Raw genomic sequence first — 13,205 nt, forward strand, 5'->3', positions numbered from 1 at the left:
GAAAGGATATTATAAGCAGGAAGAAACCAGACTTTTTACACAGGTGTTTATGTATAGAGATAGCACAGAGGGGGAATGTCTTTAAACTAAGAGGGGGTAGATTTAGACTAACTTTAGGAAGATATTCTTTACTGTGAGGGTGGTGAGACTCTGGAACAAGTTGCCCAGAGAGGTTGTGGATACCTCCTCCCTGGAGGCATTCAAGGCCAGGTTGGATGGGGCTCTGGTTAGCCTGATCTAGTGGTTGAGAACCCTGACAAAGGGAGAAGGGGTTGGAAATAGATAATCTTTAAGGTCCCTTCTAACTGAAGCCTTTCTATCATTCTATGATTCTATGATAATTTATGTTGAAGAAAGGCAGCTCTCTGTTCCATGCTTCATCCTGATGCAAACAGCTGTAAAATGTTCAAATTAGAAGAAACAGCTTCTTAAATCTGTGTGAAAAACAGTCATTAAGAAGGTGGCTGCAGAAAGACAGTGGGCAGCTGTCATCTAGTATTCTCCCTAAAAGGTATTCAGTTACCAGGTGGGGATCTTTTGCTTCCAATCTGACTCTTATCTACAAGAAGTGTCCTAAGGAGGATCTGGGAAGGTGCAGGTCTGTCAGCCTGACCTTGGTGCCAGGAAAGGTTACAGAGCAGATCATCTTGAGTGAGATCAAATAACATGCACAGGTTAACTGGGGGATCCAGACCAGCTAGCATAGATTCATGAAAGACAGGTCTTGCTTGACCAGCCTCATCTCCTTCTATGACTGAGTGACCCATGTGGTGGATGAAGGACAGGCTATTACCTAGGCTTCAGGAAAGCCTTTGACACTGTCTCCCACAGTATTCTCCTGGAAAAACTGTCAGCCCATAGCTTGGACAGATATGCTCTTTGCTGGGTAAAGAATTGACTGGATGGCCAGGCCCAGAGAAAGGTGGTGAATGGAGTTAAATCCTGCTGGTGACCTCTCACAAGTGGCGTTCCCTGAGGTTCAGTATTGGAGCCTGTCCTGTTTATCTTTACTGATGACCGCGATGAAGGATAGAGTGAACCCTCTGAAGGTTTGCAGACGACAGCAATTTGTGAGGAAGTATCAATCTGCCTGGGGGAAGGAAGGCCCTACAATGTGATCTGGACAGGGTGGGCAGCTGGGCTGAGGCCAGAGGAATGAAGTTCAACAAGACTAAGTGCCAGGTCCTGCTCTTTGGCCACAACAACCTCAGGCAATGCTATAGGCTTGAGGAAGAGTGGCTGGAATTCTGTCTGGAAGAAATGGACCTAGAGGTGTCAATGCTGGGCTGAACACAAGCCAGCGGTGTGCCCAGGTGGGTAAAAAGACCAATGTATCCTGGCTTGTATCAGAAAAAGTGTTGCCAGCAGGAGCAAGAAAGAGATCATTCCTCTGTATTCAGCACTGGTGAGGCTGCACCTTAAGTACTGTGTTCAGTTTTGGGCCCCTTCACTACAGGAAAGATACTGTGGTCCTGGCGCATGTCCAGAGAAGGGCAGTGAGGCTGGTGAGAGGTCTGGAGCACAAGTCTTACAGGGAGCAGCTGAGGGAACTGGGATTGTTTACTCCAAAGAAGAGGAGGCTCAGGGGAGGCTTTACTGCTCTCTACAACTACCTGAAAGGAGGTTGTGGAGAGGTAGGACTTGGCCTCTTCTGCAGTGTAACTAGTGATAGGACTAGAGGGAATGGCCTCAAGTTACATCAGGGGAGATTCAGGTTTGACATTAGGAAAAATTTGTTCTCTGAAAGAGGGGTCAGGTGCTGGAAAGGGCTGCCCAGGGAGGTGGTTGAGTCACCATCCCTGGAGGTGTTCAAGAAAGTTTAGATGTAGTACTAAGAAACATGATTAGTGGGGAAACATTGGTGATAGGTGGGTAGTTGGATTGGATGATCTTGGAGGTCTTTTCCAACCTTGGTGATTTAATGATTCTGTGATTTCATACTTCTAGCTCAGAAACACAAATCAGCAGAATGGTTTCAAACTAACTGCCTAAAATTCCATTGCAGGGAGCTAAATATTCAGAAATGTTGGGGTTAAACAGGTTACAGAGGAAAGCTCCCTTTCTACTACAACCAAAAATTGTTACAGTAGAACTCCTTACACTTTAAAGAAGCCACAGGGGTTAGAGAGTAGTCATTCCCTGAAGAAATTTTTAAAAAACAGTGTGTGTAACTCCTCTTTGTATTATTGAGACTCCCAGACACCATCTAAACCTCATAAAACTTACATATTTCAATTATACTTACCAACAGTGCACTGATGTCAGATCGAATCCCGAAATTCCCAATGAAAGAAAATGTTTCAGTAACAAGCCTCTGGCTGAGCAAAAATTCCAAGATTTGGACCATAGCTGCATCCTGTCTGTAGCTTGGCAGTGAAAAAGTGCATCAAAGCAGTAGCTCCTCGCAGTAAACTGGGAAGACACCAAAGCTGCCCAGTAGCTAGCAACCAAGGCAACATCATTACATGTAACCACACTAGCTAAAAGTCCAGGCTATACCAATTATGTAACCACAGCAGCTAACAAGCAAGACAGCAACTGTAATGTAGTCTCAGCTCCAGTTGTGCCGATGTCTTTTGATTGCCTGTTCACATAAAGTGCCAGAAAAACAGAGAAATTTGGAATTTCTTTAATTGTCTGCTGCTTATATTGACCACATAGCTGTGCAGATCAGCTGCTGAGGAATGGTGCCCACAACATATACAGCCTGGTCTAAAATGTCATATTGCATGTACATAGGAACACTATGCGGTTTTAGTTTTTAAAGTACAATTTCATTTATTCGTGAAAAAATGACTAATTAATTTTTGCTTCCTCTCTGTGTTTTAATGACATAATTGCTTCAATTACAACTGAATATAATGCATACAGTACATCCTGTTGTCAATTTCTAATAAAATAATAATAATAAAAAACTTAGTTACATCCTTAGTGTGGATACTACTGTAGAAACTGACTGTATTTTAAGAGATATAAAAGCATGCAGCAAGGTCAAAACATATCTATATGTCCTCATTACTGTTATTAGTTTTCAAGATTCAGGAGTCAGTAACCTAGCTAACAACTGAAAATGACACCTAAGCACAGGGAACTAAAAATAAGTACATTTATATTCAATCTTTGTTTTCCTGTTTCCTTTTCACACTGACATACACATGTCCACACTAGCTTTACTATGGATTTTAATACTGATTGTTCATTAAATTAAAAATATTAATAGTAGTAATTCTTATCTAGTTGAAGGGAATCTTAAGGTTCTTTTTTTCTTTTTTTCTTTTTTCCCCCCAAGATTACAATTGAATTTGGCTAAACAGAAGTTATATAAAATGCTGAAATCCACAGAGAACTAATCTTTAGAATCTTTTCCCAGAACAGTCAAACTAAAAGACTGGAAGCTTACAAGAAAAAGCTAGGAGATTTGGTTTTTTTTTTTGGAGGGATATTTCATTCACTTAAAAATATAGACGCAGTTTCAGTTGGAACTATTTGAGAATTTATGCAACAGTTGGGGAATAATTTTGTTTTAAAGTTTGCAGCTTTTTTTTTTTTTTTTTCTGGAAAAGTGACATGTTTCATTTCAAAGCTCTCCAGATCAAATGTGTTACAGTTTACCTTTGGAAAGACATTTTGTTTTGAAATTAGATTCTAAAGTTTAAAAGCTAAAACCCAAATGTTCTTTGTTTTCTTTTTCAGAGAGGGAAGTTGCTTAAAGAAAAATAAAAAACTAGCAGAAGTACAGAAGCTATTTTCATCTCATAGAGTGACACTTGATTAAGACCATTTCTTTGACTAACAGATTTTTTGTATCCTGGTGTGCTCTGCAATTGAAGGTGCACTTTTCTTACGTAAAGCTGTTATGTCACATTAAATGTGGGTGCTGCATTAAATACCTTATAATGAAATCTGCCAAGGCTGATTGAAAAACAGCAGTTCAGAATGAGGTTGAGAAAGTAATTCTGACCAGGATGTCCTATTTGCTGGTTTGACTGCTCTGATTGAAATCATCTGTGAAGTAACAGCTTTTGCGTGATAGGTCCAGACACAAATTAATAAGACAACAGCATGTTGACCTACTAAACAAAAACACAACAGTCCAATAACTACAAACAGACTCAGTTATTTTACTGCTTAGCTGAACGCTCCCCCTTTCCCACACAAATTGTTGTGCAGTGGCTTCTTCTGGCTGTGTGTAAATTCTCTTGTGAAAAGCTGCAGCTGCCCAGGCAGACCTACCTGGGACTGACTTTATGCTTTAACCCTGAGGTTGGTTTTTCCCATAGTAGTTATGAATAGAGGTTTGCTTTTTTGTCTGGTTTGGTTTGTTTTTAAACAGCTTGGTGGTTCTACTGTATAAAGCAAACTTGATGCGAGTGAGCTTGGTCCCAAAGCCAATGAATAGATACCAGTTTTTCTCAGTTGGAGATGTCTGATTACTGTGACTTTCCGCCTTGGAATTATATAATGCTACAAGTTAAGATTAATACATTGGTCCTGTAACATGAAGAAAATCATCAAGATATTCTAAGGATGCTGTACCTGCAAGGAGTAAGTGAAATACACTTTTCACATGACTAGCAGAATCTTTTACATTGTGAGAGTAAACAGTAAACTTAAACTTAATACTGCCTTTGTCTCTCCATGAAAAGTTATAACCCTGCTGTATGAACACTCCAGCACTCTGGAGGTCACATTTTTGACAATTTACTCCAATGATCTTGAGCAATGTTTTATCATTATTCTTGTGTATTACCAAAGTTTTGTGTGACGCTGCGTAATCTGTTTTCTAATGATATTTAGAGCAGATGGAGTATATCTAAGATGACTTTGTCCAAGACAAGTGAACACTGGGATAGTATCAACCTTTTGACAGAAATTCAGTTTCTTAACTCTTTTGTTGCTAGCTGTTTGTGAAAAACCTAATCAGAAGAATTAGACTAAGCACATGAACATCCATATGAGTTTCCAAGAATTATTTTCATAAGTAATATATGCACAGTAACAGGGAATCAAATTAACTTGTTTCAGGGTTTCAAGTATTCATTTCATTGTCAAATAGCCTAATCCATTTATGACTTTATGACTTCTTTTTTTCAGTTCCTTAGTTCCAAATTTGATTGGACTAATACTTTCCATATTGAAGATTTATATTTTCCCATGAAAAGAACACACTACAAATTTGAGCATCATCCATCAGGCTTGAAGGAAATGGAGGTATGCAGTCCCTATTTGAACGTGGGTGTCCCACAGTCACCTGGCTGTTCCACACAAGAGAGTACATGCCAAGCTGGTTGCTGCTCGTGACAAGTCCCAGGGCATCAGTAAATATCAGCATAAACCAATGCTGTCCAGTTGTCTGATCTTCATAAGCAATATGTCAGTGAATGGATAGTGTTTTCTATTGTTGTGTTAAAACCTCACTGCTTTTGAACACTAGATCAGAATATAGAAAGAGGCTGTGGCTTGGGAAATCTGCTTCTGACTAACACACTTAGGAGGATCATGCTGGAGAGAACAGACTTTAATATGCTCTTAGAGAATTCCACATTCAGAGTTTCACTCATACTAGTTCATATTAAATATAGGAAATAATATAACATAGAAAAAAGAGTTTTAAAATATATACATCAGTACTTTCCTAGCCTTTGGTGAGTTGCTTAGTTTTAATACAAACAAACATTACAGGGAGGTAAATAAAGCAAGAATAAAGTAGATCCTTTTCAACAGTATTTTTAGCTGCTTTCCATTTTGACAGTTGCTGTAAATCCCAGAAGTGATTTGAGTTCAGGAAAAAGATTTCAGAAATTTTGTTTTTGGAATATTTGATTCTGTAAGAATTGAAGATACTGTAATTACAGCAACAGCCCTTGAGTTAGAGCTACACCAACTCATCTATCACATACATTCATGATATGGCTGAGGCATTGAAATCCTCCCTCTGATTTGAAAGATAGATTTTTATCCTTGACCTCCCCTACCTGAAGGCATTGTCCATGTCTCTTAACTGAAACACTTAGACTCATCTGGGGAAGTTTTTCTGTTTCTCTGAAGCTATGTAAGAATTAGCCGGGCCAGAAGAACATGGTAATGACTGTTTACTGGGATGATGCAGACACTCAGTCGGTAGATGCACTGACATATCTTCTCAAGCAGAGCAGCAGCAGAAGGGTTTGGAGTGGAATCCCCTGTGCCTCACATATCCTTGTATCTAGGTGGAGAACTAGCTCTGTTACACAATAAGGCTTGTTCTGATTTAAACTGCCTAGTGCTGGGACATAGTTCATTTCTAAGAATGTGTAGCCACATTGCAAGGATAAACATGTTGCCTCATAAAGAAGATGAAGCCATTTATTTGCACTTCTTAACTAAGCTCCTTATTCAGAGCAGGAGTGTCAGTGCTCTGCTCAGCTGCCACCATTCCTGCCTCATCACTCAAGCCTGAGTAGTGCCTTAACTGGTGGGTGTTGTGATGCAAATCCTGAAGCCATCTTTGACAACCGGATCTCACTGATAGCTTTTGAAACGTCTTTCATTTCACAGGAATGGAGACTTTGACGAATCCCAGTGATGAGCACAGCAGAGCTTTCAGCAGTGTTTGCCCACTCATCCAGCTCTTCCCTTTATGTCACATCTGAATGAACATTTTTGCATGTAAGAATATAGTGGGATGCTCTTGGTTTCTGTTTTGAAACAGCTGAAGCTTCAGTGGGATTTTAGCAGGGAATTGTAGGATAAATCGAGTTGGAAGGCTCAGAGTTCACAGCAAGCTTAAATTCATTGTTGTTTGTAAGCCCTTAACATTGTGTGTTTGACCACGACATACGTGTTGGTAAAAACAGTCTTTTATGGCACCAAGTGACTCACAAACAAATAGTGAGAACCCTAGATTTTCATGTGACCACCACAATACAGAGCAGGAAAGCAGCAGGGTGTGGGGAATTTATGAGAGTAGCGTGGATAACACAGGAAGCCATATTTAGAGTGTAGCTCCTGACCTTTAATGATACTGACTTGACTCTGCTTTCCTCACAATAATGTGAACAGTCACAGGAGCGAGAACACAGATTTGCAGATCATCAGAAAAAGGCTGTTGATTTTTGTTTTTTTGGAAAATTTTGCTTCGGTTAGGGTGAAGAATCACAAATAAAGTGTTATTTTAAGGATGACGTGCTTTTCTTGGGATATGTATTTTAATGGATATACCTATAATTTAAATCAAATAAATTCAAATTAACTTCAAGCAAGAACACTCTAGTCTGTGGAAGCACAGGAAGATTGTTTAGCTAGGCAGGATGTTAGTATCTCTGCAGAAACCAACCAACACAGCAGGATTAACGTATATTCTCAGAGTGATGGTGTGACATTTTTCATGACACAAATAAGCATTACATATGCATTATATGACAGTTGTAATATGGTGCTTCGAGCATTCCCCCATTGCTGTTTCTGGCAATAGGTTGACATTAGCCAAGAGCGGAAAATACGTTTTCCTGTAACTCCCAGGCTTTCTTATCTAAATTTTAATTTGGCCAGAGTCCAGGACTTAGTTTATGACCTCTGATGAGCTCACAGTACAAAGCAGAAAAGACTAACACTTCATATGCGTATTCTTACCCATTTCCTTTCTCTTGTATTATTTCTCACTGTTTCTGTAACTTTCCATTCTTGTACTAACATTGCACAATCTTTTGGCAATGTAGTTTAATTACTTTCTTTATTTACAATTAATTGATACTGGAAATTCACTCTCTGGGAACAGTTATAAATGGAAATTTTCGTTTTTTAATAACTACAAAAAAATAATAGTCTGTAAGTTGAACTGTTTTTATGTGGCCTGTTTTGTAGATGGGTTTCCTTTCACGTCTCATCAACTGCTACTCAAAAAATATTTTATAGCATTAATAAAATGGAAGTGGAGAGTATCTGATGACAGGAATATTGTTTTTCTAAACCATAAGCTAACATTGGTGTTTTAATATCATCACCTATGGTGGGTACATTAAGGCACCCTATGACCTTTTTGTTTGCATGCCAAACACTATTTTTTTTTATTCTTTCTTACTATTAAGAAAAGACTCTTTTAATTTAATCCAAAGCAGTATGGTTTTTAAATTACCTGAGAGAGCTATTAATCCACAGTGGCAGCATTTATCATAGTTAGCTGAGAGAAATATTCTAAATCAGCATTTTTCAACACTGAGGTGATGACTTCTCTGGGGAGAAGATGAAGTCTTGTAATAGAAGCTCAAGAAGAACCTAGGGAAAAAAAAGTTTTTCGTTCTTATTAGGTCTGTCTCTTCTGGGACCTACTAAGGACTGAGCTATTTATTGAATATCCTGTAAGTGTTTTGATTTCTGGGCCTCAAGAGCAGGAGAACAGCTGGTGAGCTGCTGTACTCTTCCTAGTAAGAATGAGCAGCAGATGCAGTTGGTGGGGAAGTTGCTGTTCCAGTTCTTCTCAAGTGGGATAGGTCTCTCCTACCTACTGATGATCTCCTCTGCTCTGCATAGGGGAAGGAGACCTGCAGGTGAGAGCAGGACTGCTCAAAGGCTGGGTGATGAGCAGCACCTTGAAGACACCAGCCCTATGCTGACAGCCTGGATGTGCAATCAGCAGCTGTGGTACAGGACTCTCATTCACCACACTGGAGATGGCATTTTCATTCTATGTCCTCTATATCTCCAGGTGCATATATTTTCCTCAGTGTTTGCTTAGATAAATCACTTTCCTAATTTAAGCACTATGAAGTGTTTTTGTTTTTATAGACCCCTTATCAGCCGATATGACTGCCACAAATTAAAGAGAACTGGTCCGATGATAGTGTACAAGAAATAAATATATTTTATGCTAAAAAGATGTATATATATTTTAATGACTTATGGGTTATCTGATGAGAAAACCACCATCAGGATTCACGGCAAGGGTCAGAACCTGCTACAGCCCGTGGCGAAGCAGACAAAGTAAAGGACTCTTGCCCTTGTCATTCCCAAGCTAGAGGCAAACAAGGACAGACGTACTTGTTTAAGCACTGGTAGTGGCATGCTCAACAATGAAAAGGGAAAAATGGATGCTTCAATGCAATTAAATTAGATGAAACAGACATGGAATGTATTAGTCATGGAAAAATCCCAGTTTCCAGCTCTTGAGGAGACAATTTCTGGAAGGCTATTTTTGTGATATGATTGACTTTTAAATGGAATCCACAATGCTTTGAGAATTATCTGGAGGCAAGACCAGCAAAAGCATTCAACTATCCTAGATCAGTGTTGGGAATAGGAACAATTTGTAAATGGCACTTCTAACATTTTCTTAAAAGCCCCGCTACTTGGGAGCTCCTGTGATTGCCTTCTGTTCTGCAGGCTAAGAAAAAAGACAGCGTCCTGTTTGCTTTTGCATCTGGAATGGGTGAAGCAGGAATGAGTAGACAGGTTTGGTAAGACATAGAGGAAGAAATGCCACTGAACTGATGAAAAGATAAAAGTAGCAAGAAATCTAAAACTGCATGGACAGCCAATCCAGGCATGCAGAGATCTACTCTGCTACCTATCAGGTGATAAGAGCATGATAGCAGTGCAGCTTCTTTCTCCCTGTCCTTAGACAGAGTTGCATTAGCTGCTACCTGACATCGTAAGTCAAACTGTTGAATTATACTGAATTTTTCCTTTCTTTCCATCTTTCTATTGGAAGCTTCATTGTTTACTTGAGATTTTGGGGAGCAGTGGAAGATTTTATCTTAATGGATTAAGAAGAATTTTTTCCATTGGGAAATGGATTCCTCTGTTATGGTTACAAGTGGATTCAAGTAGTAATTATAATAATACTATGCACATGGACAGCTTGACTTTTCTCTGATTAAAGAGATCCATGCTCATCAGAGCTTTGAGAAATTTTATAACCTGTCGTATGTGTGGTGCTTTATAAACAGAGTTCATGCTCAATGATTACATGATGCAAAGAAACAGATGTGCTTTATAAACAGTTTTAACACTTTTGAAGGGAGCAAAATACTTTGAACAACACAATGAAAATATCAGACGTTACAAGTCCAAGCCAATGGACTAAATTAATATCATATTGTCTCCTTATGAAAAATAAGAGGCCTGACTGTGAAGCAACTTATTCAGATACTCCAATAGCATAATTCTCTTGACATTATCAGAATTGTATGAGATTAATATCTGAGAAAAATGTGCTGAAAGTTGAATGATATTTTTATTTTTTTAATGAGAAAGACAAGGGGACACAGAATATTTTTTGAAGCTGATACATTTTTCAAGCATCTTACAGCAAGCAGCAAAATTTAAAAGCAGAGATGTTTATTATGAAGTTTCCAATCTTGTGTTGCAGGGTCCTATCAAAAGGCTTTGAAACTGTCAACATGGCCCCTTATAAGTTTATTACTTGCCTATGAGCTGGCATGTGTTTTAGATTTGTTAGAGGAAGTTTTCTAATGTACACTTTCAGCGTTTCTCTACTGTAAACAACTCTTAAATACAGAAAGTTGTACTGTGAGCCAAGCTGGACTTTTACTGGTCACCAGGGTCGACTGCAGAACCGAGCCTGACCTCCAATCTCTGACTCCAATTAGTCACAGAACTAATTTATTTTTCATTTTTCAGGCCATTTGTCTTCTTGGAAACCACAGTGACTTATACGATTCCAAGAGTTGCACTTGGAAAAAATTATTGTAGCGTGTTCGTCTGTATTTAGCTTTAACACGTGTTCATACCAGTGATTTATATATTACAAAAGGTGCTAGTTTATTTGAATTAGAAGACTTGGTGGCTCTGTTAGTGTTTGTGTCTGGAATATGTTCTTTTCAAGATGAATGTTCTTTGATTTTGACCTTTTTATGGTTTCCTAAGCATAGGTAATGTGCTACAGCCTATGTATATACATATGTATATATGTATATGTATGTATATATATATATATATACATGCAAAATTGTCATTTTCTAGTTATTCGCTCAAATTTTCTGCTGCTTTATATTGAGAATAGCACTGCTGTAACTTTATGAAAACGTAGTTTCTTTGAATTTGCACTAAACTTAAATGTGGCTGTTCATTCAGTGAAAAAAATTTCCTTGCTACTATTGGACCAACAGTGGCCATATGATTTCCAGAATTTGGTAAATCATAGGCTGTGGTATACCAGCACTGTTTTTTTCACCACTGAAGAAAAATTAAATTTCCTTTGTGGTACAGTACTATGTACACAGAATTATCATGAATAATAACTAAAATTACACACACTGCTCATCATAAAATAGGGTGAATAACAATCTCAAATCTTTTTCTTCAAATCTGAGGATGTCCCAAGGACTGGTATCTTGCATCCATACTGGTTCTTCCGGGTAGCTTGCACTCAACTTGAGACACAAGCAGGTGTTATTTCCCTCTTGTCCTGGGTTGCATTGGAAGAACACCCATACACACAGGTCAGAGGGACCCGCAGCATGTCCCTGAAGTCTAGACATAGCCTCGGTCTTTCACCTACCATGACTGAATCTACAGCCTGGTCTTAAGATAAGCTAGTACTCAACTTGTATCAAGAAAAGAGTAGGCTGGGAAGGGGAGGCTGAAAGCACTGTACTTGAGACCTTCCTAGGGCTGAGATGTCCTGGCCTTTTTGATGGTCAAATTTGCAAATGAATGACTTCTCTTTCCTGGTTATAAGATGCACTGCTTTGGTATTGAAGCACATGCACTAACATGCTGTAATTTTTTTTATAAATCTATAAAAATGTGCTTTGGTAAATATCTTCTTGAACGACAGTAATTTATATATTAATTACACCTCTGTCAAGTTTTTTTTTTTTTTTTTTTTTTTTTTTTTTTTTTTTTTTTTTTTTTCCCACTTTCTAGTGCTAATCTTGGAACACAGTGTCCAGGGAGACAGACAAAGAAGAATTCTGAGGTTTATTTCTAAAAGCATCCTAATTTCACTGTTGGTAGCTGCTGTGGGATTTTTTTGGAAGCTGTATGGAATGCACTTTTTACAGTTTTCCAGAGAAATGTCCAGCATGGGCATTCTCAGAGCCCTTACATTCTGTCTAGATTAGCAGCCAAACCTGATTCCACTTTGATATTTAAAGCTTACTGGAGGTTCATCTGGGAGATGCAAATGACATATTGCATCATAGCACTTTAAGTGTCTTTAGAAATCACATTTAAAACAGACAGTACTTCTTATTTTTCTTGGGGAAAAGGAAGAAAAAAATGTTATTCATACACAGTGGTAAGTCAGTGGGAGGAACAGACCTTGAATTTCTTCATATGAGCAATGGAAACAGGCTAATAATAAGCTGGAAAAATAACTATTATAATTTAATACTCTAGATATTCTGCAGAAAGTGGAGGCTCAAAATCCTGTTGGTGATATAAGTTCTTTAAAGAGGCCCTTGAGAGACTTATTTTCAATAAAGTGCTGTGGTAGTCGACTGTGAAGATGTCTTTGAGGATCATTTGTAAGTTCTGGTGTGAGATGCTTGCTAAGATGAAGCTGAGACCAAAGAGCCAGAGTCCAGAAGATGCTGAGGACAGCAGGGAAATATAGACGTCTGTTACACTTGTCCTGACCTGTGAGTGACTGGTAATGTCTGAGGGGTCTTGAGTCATCAGAGTAGGTCTGAATGAGCCTGCTCATTTCATTTCCCTTCTTGCAAGTTGTGCTATCGGCCTACCTGTGCAATATATATACATACAACACTTACTCATCTCTGTCCACTGAGAATACATCTCCATTTATCAGACTTAAAAAATAAACTAACAATTCTAAAGTTTATATGTAAAGTCTACTGCAAGTCTAAGTAGGCAGCAAAATGTAAGAGTTGGTGTTCAAGAAAAGGAAATGCCACAGAGAATCTTCAGAGATAAGGATAATAAAAAATGATGAAACATTTAGTTAGTCTCACTGACTGAAAGAAACAGTTTAGTAAGAAAAAGCTTACAGATGGCTCAGAATGTTTAGAATACCAGCCACTCTACTGGCAAAATGGTACTTGATGCAAATGTTAGCATGACAAGATATAATGTCACATGGTTTTCTTCTTCAGAGTAGAGCCACACCTGAGCATTGCATGAAAGGACTAAAGACATCAGATCAAAGATTCTGAACATTCTTTTTTTTTTTTTTCTTTTTCTTTTTCTGTAACACAGCATAGAAATTTCTGTAAGATGACTTCTAAAAGATTGTTAGTGCTTTT

General features: G+C 38.4%; 1 long non-coding RNA gene across 1 annotated transcript; it reads left to right on the forward strand.

The window, feature by feature from the left end:
• Nucleotides 1-6,185: 6,185 nt before the first annotated feature.
• LOC121108516 lies at nucleotides 6,186-8,695 on the forward strand. The gene is made up of 3 exons (XR_005843060.1): nucleotides 6,186-6,454; nucleotides 6,538-6,648; nucleotides 8,509-8,695. It is a non-coding gene; the product is annotated as an uncharacterized LOC121108516 (long non-coding RNA).
• Nucleotides 8,696-13,205: the final 4,510 nt, after the last annotated feature.

Source organism: Gallus gallus, chromosome Z (genome assembly GCF_016699485.2).
Source record: "Gallus gallus isolate bGalGal1 chromosome Z, bGalGal1.mat.broiler.GRCg7b, whole genome shotgun sequence".
Taxonomy (NCBI): domain Eukaryota; kingdom Metazoa; phylum Chordata; class Aves; order Galliformes; family Phasianidae; genus Gallus; species Gallus gallus.